This window comes from Podarcis erhardii (genome assembly GCF_964252035.2).
Source record: "Podarcis erhardii genome assembly, chromosome: 13".
NCBI classification, from domain to species: domain Eukaryota; kingdom Metazoa; phylum Chordata; class Lepidosauria; order Squamata; family Lacertidae; genus Podarcis; species Podarcis erhardii.
In genome coordinates, this window is record NC_138502.1 from 39,612,933 (window position 1) to 39,621,764 (window position 8,832).

Genomic DNA, 8,832 nt, shown 5'->3' on the forward strand with positions numbered 1-8,832 from the left:
CGTACCTCCGCTTACGTATCCCTCTGGATACGTAAACTTCGGGATGCGAACGTGGCAAACCCGGAAACCTTTTTCCGGGTTTCGCCATGCGCAGAAGCGTTCCTCCAGTTGTGAATTCCTCGGGATGTAGCCAGACCTCCAAAACGGATCCCATTTGCAACCAGAGATAAAGGTAAAGGGACCCCTGACCACTAGGTCCAGTCGTGGCCGACTCTGGGTTTGCGGCGCTCATCTCGCTTTATTGGCCGAGGGAGCCGGCGTACAGCTTCCAGGTCATGTGGCCAGCATGACTAAGCCGCTTCTGGCGAACCAGAGCAGCGCACGGAAACGCCATTTACCTTCCCGCCAGAGCGATACCTATTTATCTACTTACACTTTGACGTGCTTTCGAACTGCTAGGTTGGCAGGAGCAAGGACCGAGCAATGGGAGCTCACCCCGTCGCGGGGATTCGAACCGCCGACCTTCTGATCGGCAAGATGATGTCTCTTCTGAGATGATGTCTCTTGCAACATGTGTGCATGATCTAATAGCAAAGAGCTTTCTTGGACGGCGTCTCTGTGCTTCCCTTCTGTGCCATATCTGAGGGGATGGGGAACCAGAGGTTGGTGGACTCCGCCTCCCAGCATCCTTCACCATCAGCCATGCTGGCAAGGGCTGATGGGAGTTGGAGTCCGATAACATCTGGAGGGCCACAGAGCCCCTGCTGCATTCCATATTGTTCCAGTAAGGTAAAGGGGCCCCTGACATTAGGTCCAGTCGTGGCCGACTCTGGAGTTGTGGCGCTCATCTCGCTTTATTGGCAGAGGGAGATGGTGTACAGCTTCCGGGTCATGTGGCCAGCATGACTAAGCCGCTTCTGGCGAACCAGAGCAGCACACGGAAACACGATTAACCTTCCCGCCGGAGCGGTACCTATTTATCTACTTGTACTTTGACGTGCTTTCGAACTGCTAGGTTGGCAGGAGCAGGGACCGAGCAACGGGAGCTCACCCCGTCGCGGGGATTCGAACCGCCGACCTGATTGGCAAGTCCTAGGCTCTGTGGTTTAACCCACAGCACCACCCACATCCCGAGGTACCACTGTATTATTATTGGATGACAAATGCCACTCTATTCTGCTTTGGTCAGACCACACCTGGGATATTGTGTCTGGTTCTGGGCATCCCCATTGAAGAAGGCTATTGACAAGATGGAACATTTGCAGAGGAGGGCAGCCAAGATGATTAAGGGTCTGGAAACCAAGTCTTATGGCGGATGGCTGCGGGAGTTGGGCATGTTTAGCCTGGAAAAGAAGAGACTGAGAGGAGATGATAGCCATCTTCAAACATCTAAAGAGCTGTCACATGGAGGATGGAGCAAGCTTGTTTTCTCCAGAGGCGGGCCCCCAAACCAACAGCTTTCAAGTTACAGTGGTGCCCCGCAAGACGAATGCCTCTCAAGATGGAAAACCCGCTAGACGAAAGGGTTTTCCGTTTTGGAGGTGCTTCGCAAAACGAATTTCCTATGGGTTTGCTTCGCAAGACGAAAATGTCTTGCGGGTTCCTGCGGGTTTTCCCCCCTCCCCCCCTTTTTCTAAGCCGCTAATAGCGCTAATCCGCTAAGCCGTCAATGGGCTTGCTTCGCAAGACGAAAAAACCGCTAGACGAAGAGACTCGCGGAACGGATTCTTTTCGTCTTGCGAGGCACCACTGTACAAGGAAGGAGATTCCAACTGAACATCAGGAAAAACTTTCTGATAGTAAGAGCTGTTCAACCGTTGAACAACCAGCTCCCTCAGAAGATGGTGGACTCTCCTTCCTTGGAGGTTTTTAAGCAGAGGTTGGGTGGCCACCTGCCACAGATGATCTAGTTGAGATTCCTGCATTGCGAGGGGTTGGACTAGATGACTCTTGAGGTCCCTTCCAACTCTGCAGTTCTGTGATAAGGCTATGAGTGGCCTACCTCCACTTTCGGAGGCAGTACATGTCTGAATACCAGCGGCTGGGAACTGCAGGTGGGGAGAGGGTGGTTATGCTCAGGTCCTGCTCAAGAGGCTTCCCACAAGCATCTACAGTTGTACCTCGGGTTACATACGCTTCAGGTTACAGACTCCGCTAACCCAGAAATAGTGCTTCAGGTTAAGAACTTTGCTTCAGGATGAGAACAGAAATCGTGTTCCAGCGGCGCAGCAGCAGCTAAAGTGGTGCTTCAGGTTAAGAACAGTTTCAGGTTAAGTACGGACCTCCAGAACAAATCAAGTACTTAACCAGAGGTACCACTGTATCTGGTTGGCTACTGTGAGACCAGGATACTTAGCTTGGTGGGCCGCTGCCTTGACCCAGCAGGTCTCTTCGTACACTCAAATCTCCCAAATTCGTGATTTACTTATGGGAAAGGAATCCCTTAAACCGGCCTTCAATAGCTTTTGCTGGCGGAGACGCCTTTTTAGGAAGCCAAGCCATCCGATGCAAGGGGAACTTCGGGCCTGAAAGAGCCCCGCGATCCAATCTGCACATTGTCCTGAGAGCAGCCAGCAGTTCAAATCGCACCGGGTTCCTGACGCGAACTCTTCTGACAGCCCGTCGTCCATCTTTGGCTAGCCCCAGGAGCGGTTAAAAGATCTGTATCTGAACATTCTCCCTCTGGGGAGATGTTAACCCCCCCCTTCCCAACACACACACACACACAAACACACACACACACATTCCTGCCACGCTTCCTGACCTAGTTTAGAATAGAGCTTGTCTTGTCAAGAAAACTGGCCGCAGATGGGGCCCGGCTTGGCATTCTTAGAGGCAGAAAGATTATAATTAAAACTCCCAAACTCCCTTTGAGTAGGTGCCTCTCATTAGGAAGTGATGGGAAGCAGAAAGTCCAATTTCGTATCCACTCGCTAAAGCGGCGGGCATATTTTTATCCCCCCTCCCCCCGATAATTTTCCACCTTTGATCTCGTCTTGCGTAGGTGCTGTGGAGCAAAGAATATTCAGGGGAGATTTAGCTGAGATTCTTGCCAGTCACCCCAAAGACCTCCTTCCCCTTCCCAGCCCTCGTTCTTAATATGCTCCCGCTCTTCTTCTTCACATGCCAGGCCTCGCCTCGCTCAAGTGCAAAGCCGTCACCTCAGAGATAACAAGCCTGGTGAAGCAGAAGAGAGGGACGCCTGTCTCGGTTCAAGCCTCCAACTACCTGTTCGCAGTCTGGAAGTGTTGCAGGCATGCAATTAAACACCACACAGCTCTGTGTGGTCGAGGGGAGGGAGGGAGACCTGTTTGTGCTCTGGATAAGTCTGATTTATTAGTGAAACGCAGGTGCGAGCTCTGGTTGAGTTTGGTGCTTCGTTCCCTCAGTGAAATTGATTGATTCCCCCCAATAAAAGGGTGGACATAGTATAAACTGGGGAGACCTGTTTCTAAACCCTTGCTCAGCCATGAACCTCCCCAGGAGACCGCGGACCCTTAGTTATCTCTCTGCCTAATATTATCACCTCACAAGGTTGTTATAAGGATAAAATGGGGGTTTGACCATGGGCACAGCCAGGATTTATGTTAGAGGGGGGCAGGACACCATCCTCTGTCTGGCTGTGTCTAGCAGATTTGGAATAATAATAATAATTTATTATTTATACACTACCCATCTGGTGCAGTTTCTCCAGCCACTCTGGGCGGCTCCCAGTCGAGTGTTAAAAACAATACAGCATCAAATATTAAAAACTTCCCTAAACGGGGCTGCCTTCAGATGTCTTCAAAAAGTCAGGTAGTTGTTTATTTCCTTGACATCTGATGGGACGGCGTTCCACAGAGCAGGCGCCACTACTGAGAAGGCCCTCTGCCTAGGTTCCCTGCAACCTCACTTCTTGCAATGAGGGAACCGCCAGAAGGCCCTTGGTGCTGGATCTCAGTGTCCAGACTGAACGATGGGGGTGGAGATGCTCCTTCAGGTCTACTGGGCCGAGGCCATTCAGGGATTTAAAGGTCAGCACCAACACTTTGAATTGTGCTCGGAAACGTACTGGGAGCCAATGAAGATCCTTTAGGGCCAGTGTTATATGGTATCGGCGGCCACTCCCAGTCACCAGTCTAGCTGCCACATTCTGGATTAGTTGTAGTTTCTGAGTGACCTTCAAAGGTAGCGCCACGTAGAGTGCATTGCAGTAGTCCAAGCAGGAGATAACCAGAGCATGCACCACTCTGGTGAGACAGTCTGCGGGCAGGTAGGGTCTCAGCCTGCGTACTGGATGGAGCTGGCAGGCAGCTGCCCAGGACACAAAACTGACCTGTGCCTCCATGGACAGCTGTGAGTCCAAAATGACTCCCAGGCTACGCACCTGGTCCTTCAGGGGCACAGTTACCCCATTCAGGAATGAAATATGTCAACAACAGTTGTTTTAAATTGCTTTCTTTTGACTCCCAAGTGCTCAGAAAAATCTGTCAAAATCTTTCTACAATTTCTACTTTTAGATAAGTATTTTTATTTATTTACTGGACTTTTTGGGGGGGGGAGCTGCTCTCCTGGCTACACCCATGGGTTTGATACATGCACACTGACCCATACATATCTCTGAGCTGCTAGGAGGGAAGGCAGGGTGGAAGAATGGTAGATTGTAAATTGGTAGCTTGGTTGCATGGCTTGTAGGCTATGCCTCTGCCGGTCCCCTCGTCCCCTGGAATGGATGGCAGTACATCTGAACACAGGTGGCACTGTGGTCTAAACCACTGAGCCTGTTGGGCTCAGGTCGGCAGTTTGAATCCCTGCAACAGGGTGAGCTCCCGTTGCTCTGTCCCAGCTCCTGCCAACCTAGCAGTTCGAAAGCACACCAGTGCAAGTAGATAAATAAGTACCGCTGCGGTGGGAAGGTAAACAGCATTTTCATGCGCTCTGGTTTCTGTCACTGGTTGCACCAGAAGTGGCTTAGCCATGCTGGCCACATGACCCAGAAAGCTGTCCGTGGACAAACACTGGCTCCCTCGGCCTTAAAGCGAGACGAGCGCCGCAACCCCAGAGTTTCACTGTGGGAGTGAGTTTCACGATTTAACTATGCACTGCATGCTCCCAACAGTTGTTTGGGCAAAGTGCTTCCTCTGGCATCCAAGGATGACAGCTACATTTGCTTACTAATGTTCCAAATTAAGGAAGTGAGCTTCTGAGTTACACAGAGTTTCTCTTCAAGCCTAAGAGCTCTTCATCCCGGGTGGTTGCTGCTGGGGGAACGAGTGGATTGTGCCAACCAGTTGTGCCAGACATTGTTAGGAAATGCTATTTTATTGAGTTCGGTGGTTTTTTGTTTTGGTTTTTTGAATAATTTTAATCTGGTTTTACAAAACAAAAAATTATGATACCCAACTATATAACCTTCTATTGAGATTTATCAGAATCTCCCTCACTTCTCACCATCCCCTCTGTGGGTCCAAATATCAGCATCTTCGACTACATATTATTTCATAATCCATATACAGTGGTACCTCAGGTTACATACACTTCAGGTTACAGACTCCGCTAACCCAGAAATATTGCTTCAGGTTAAGAACTTTGCTTCAGGATGAGGACAGAAATCGTGCTCCGGCAGCGTGGCGGCAGCAGGAGGCGCCATTAGCTAAAGTGGTGCTTCAGGTTAAGAACAGTTTCAGGTTAAGAACGGACCTCCGGAACGAATTAAGTACTTAACCCGAGGTACCACTGTATATTATAACTCTCCATATTATCCATAGTATTTGTTACACTGCAAGTGTTATTAAAATCATGCTAATGTTTTTATCTGCTTACAGTGGTCTCCTAAATAAATTGTGACTGTTTCCCGTTCTTTCTTAAAGTTTTTGTCTTCTTGGTTCCTTAGCTTTCCGAAAAATATGGAACTCTTCACGAATTTGCGTTCATATTTGTGCAGGGGCCATGCTAATCTTCTCTGTATCATTCCAATTTTAGTATTTTGGTGGTTCTTAACAGTGGTTATACTAAGGACTGTTGTGGTTTGCTGCTTCTTTGTGGGCAATCCCAGCACCGGGTGTTTCTTCCATGTTATTAAATCAGCTACGTAATTTCTCCTCTGTGGCGGAAGATTTTTCATGAAGGTTTTCTTTGACGTTTCTGCTTCAGCCATTCGGGCAGCAGCTTTTCAGTTTAAACAAAGCACAGGTTCCCTCTTTTTGATGGGGAAATTGCATGAGAAACTTTAAGGAAGCACAGTGGTACCTCGGGTTACATACGCTTCAGGTTACAGACTCCGCTAACCCAGAAATAGTGCTTCAGGTTAAGAACTTTGCTTCAGGATGAGAACAGAAATCGTGCTTTGGTGGCGCGGCGGCAGCAGCAGGAGGCCCCATTAGCTAAAGTCGTGCTTCAGGTTAAGAACAGTTTCAGGTTAAGAACGGACCTCCAGAACGAATTAAGTACTTAACCTGAGGTACCACTGCATTTGGCTCTTCAGCCCTGCCAGGGACTTCTCGGTGTCTCTGGACCATGGTTTAAGTCTTGCTGCTTTAGAGTTTATTCTTGAGTTGCCGTGATCTTAGGGCTGAACAGTAGTTTTCAGGTTTTCCCTGGTATTCTCTGTTAGTAGAATCATAGAGTTGGAAGAGACCACAAGGGCCATCGAGTCCAACCCCCTGCCAAGCAGGAAACACCATCAGAGCACTCCTGACATATGGTTGTCAAGCCTCTGCTTAAAGACCTCCAAAGAAGGAGACTCCACCACACTCCTTGGCAGCAAATTCCACTGTCGAACGGCTCTTACTGTCAGGAAGTTCTTCCTAATGTTTAGGTGGAATCTTCTTTCTTGTAGTTTGGATCCATTGCTCCGTGTCCGCTTCTCTGGAGCAGCGGAAAACAACCTTTCTCCCTCCTCTATATGACATCCAAAATTAGTAAAATTAGTTCACTTACATCCAGCATCTCTCTGCCTGGCAGCTCAGGTTTAGCATAGTTTATCACGATTTGCAAAGGAATAGAGGTGTTGCAAAGAGCCGCTGTTGCAACCGAGCGGCTGTGCGATGTGTAATTTGCACTTAAACATTACAAAATGGTTTGCTTTGGTCCAGCGAGCTCTGGCGCTGCAGAATTTATTTTAACAGCTGATAGCGTTGTTAGAAGGAATCTCAGCGTACGTGGGCACTGACCAGACCAAAAAGCCAAAGCAGGAACCTTTCATTTAGTGCAGGCTTAGTTGGCACGTTTGCAAAATATCCTTGCGGTGGAGACTTTGGTTATGTTAAGGAGAGGCTGGCTGGTGACTGAGTGAAGTGAATCGTGAAGCACGTCATCCCCCACCAGGCATGGCTCTGGAGTGGAACTAATTCCTTCGCAATGCCCATTTGATCAACGGAGGCAATTAAGTACCCTGGCGACAGCCGAAATCAGTAAACAGATTGATGTGAGTCTTTTCTTCTTTCCAAATGAGGCAATGAGCAATCAAAGCGCTCCAAGAGGCAGGTGAGGTTGCATCTGATGGCTGGGGGGGGGGGGAGGCCTGATAATTGGAGAGAGGGTGCTCTCTCTCCCCCTCATGTTCTCCCTCTGGTGAGCTTTCTGACGCTACTGAGAGAGGCAGAGGACCGCATTGCATGGGTGTTCATCCTTGTTCAACATCACAGTACATGTGAAAAGGATCTAGGAGTCTTGGTTGACCACAAACTTGACATGAGCCAACAGGGTGAGGCGGCAGCTAAAAAAGCCAATGCAATTCTGGGCTGCATCAATAGGAGTATAGCATCTAGATCAAGGGAAGTAATAGTGCCACTGTATTCTGCTCTGGTCAGACCTCACCTGGAGTACTGTGTCCAGTTCTGGGCACCACAGTTCAAGAAGGACACTGACAACTGGAACGTGTCCAGAGGAGGGCAACCAAAATGGTCAAAGGCCTGGAAACGATGCCTTATGAGGAACGGCTAAGGGAGCTGGGCATGTTTAGCCTGGAGAAGAGGAGGTTAAGGGGTGATATGATAGCCATGTTCAAATATATAAAAGGATGTCACATAGAGGAGGGAGAAAGGTTGTTTTCTGCTGCTCCAGAGAAGCGGACACGGAGCAATGGTTCCAAACTACAAGAAAGAAGATTCCACCTAACATTAGGAAGAACTTCCTGACAGTAAGAGCTGTTCGACAGTGGAATTTGCTGCCAAGGAGTGTGGTGGAGTCTCCTTCTTTGGAGGTCTTTAAGCAGAGGCTTGACAACCATATGTCAGGAGTGCTCTGATGGTGTTTCCTGCTTGGCAGGGGGTTGGACTCGATGGCCCTTGTGGTCTCTTCCAACTCTATGATTCTATGACTTTCATGCCCAGCTAGCAGACCATGGAAAGCCACCAGCACTCAGAGCAGACATTTCTGGTTGGATTGACTGTTGGTCTCTGCCTTGGTAGCATGGCACCTTCATAATGCTTAGGTGCAATTGTTGTTGTTTAGTCGTTTAATTGTTTCCGACTCTTTGTGACCCCATGGACCAGAGCACGCCAGGCACTCCTGTCTTCCACTGCCTCCCTCAGTTGGGTTCAACTCATGCTGGTAGCTTCGAGAACACTGTCCAACCATCTCGCCCTCTGTCGTCCCCTTCTCCTTGTGCCCTCCATCTTTCCCAACACCAGGGTCTTTTCCAGGGAGTCTTCTCTTCTCATGAGGTGGCCAAAGTATTGGAGCCTCAGCTTCAGGATCTGTCCTTCCAGTGAGCACTCGGGGCTGATTTCCTACAGAATGGATAGGTTTGATCTTCTTGCAGTCCATGGGACTCTCAAGAGTCTCCTCCAGCACCAAAATTCAAAAGCATCAATTATTTGTCAATCAGCCTTCTTTAGGTGCAATAGTTGATAGGAAATAACACAAAAAGTTGCACTTCCCATAAGGCAGGAATGGGGAGCCTGCAGAGCA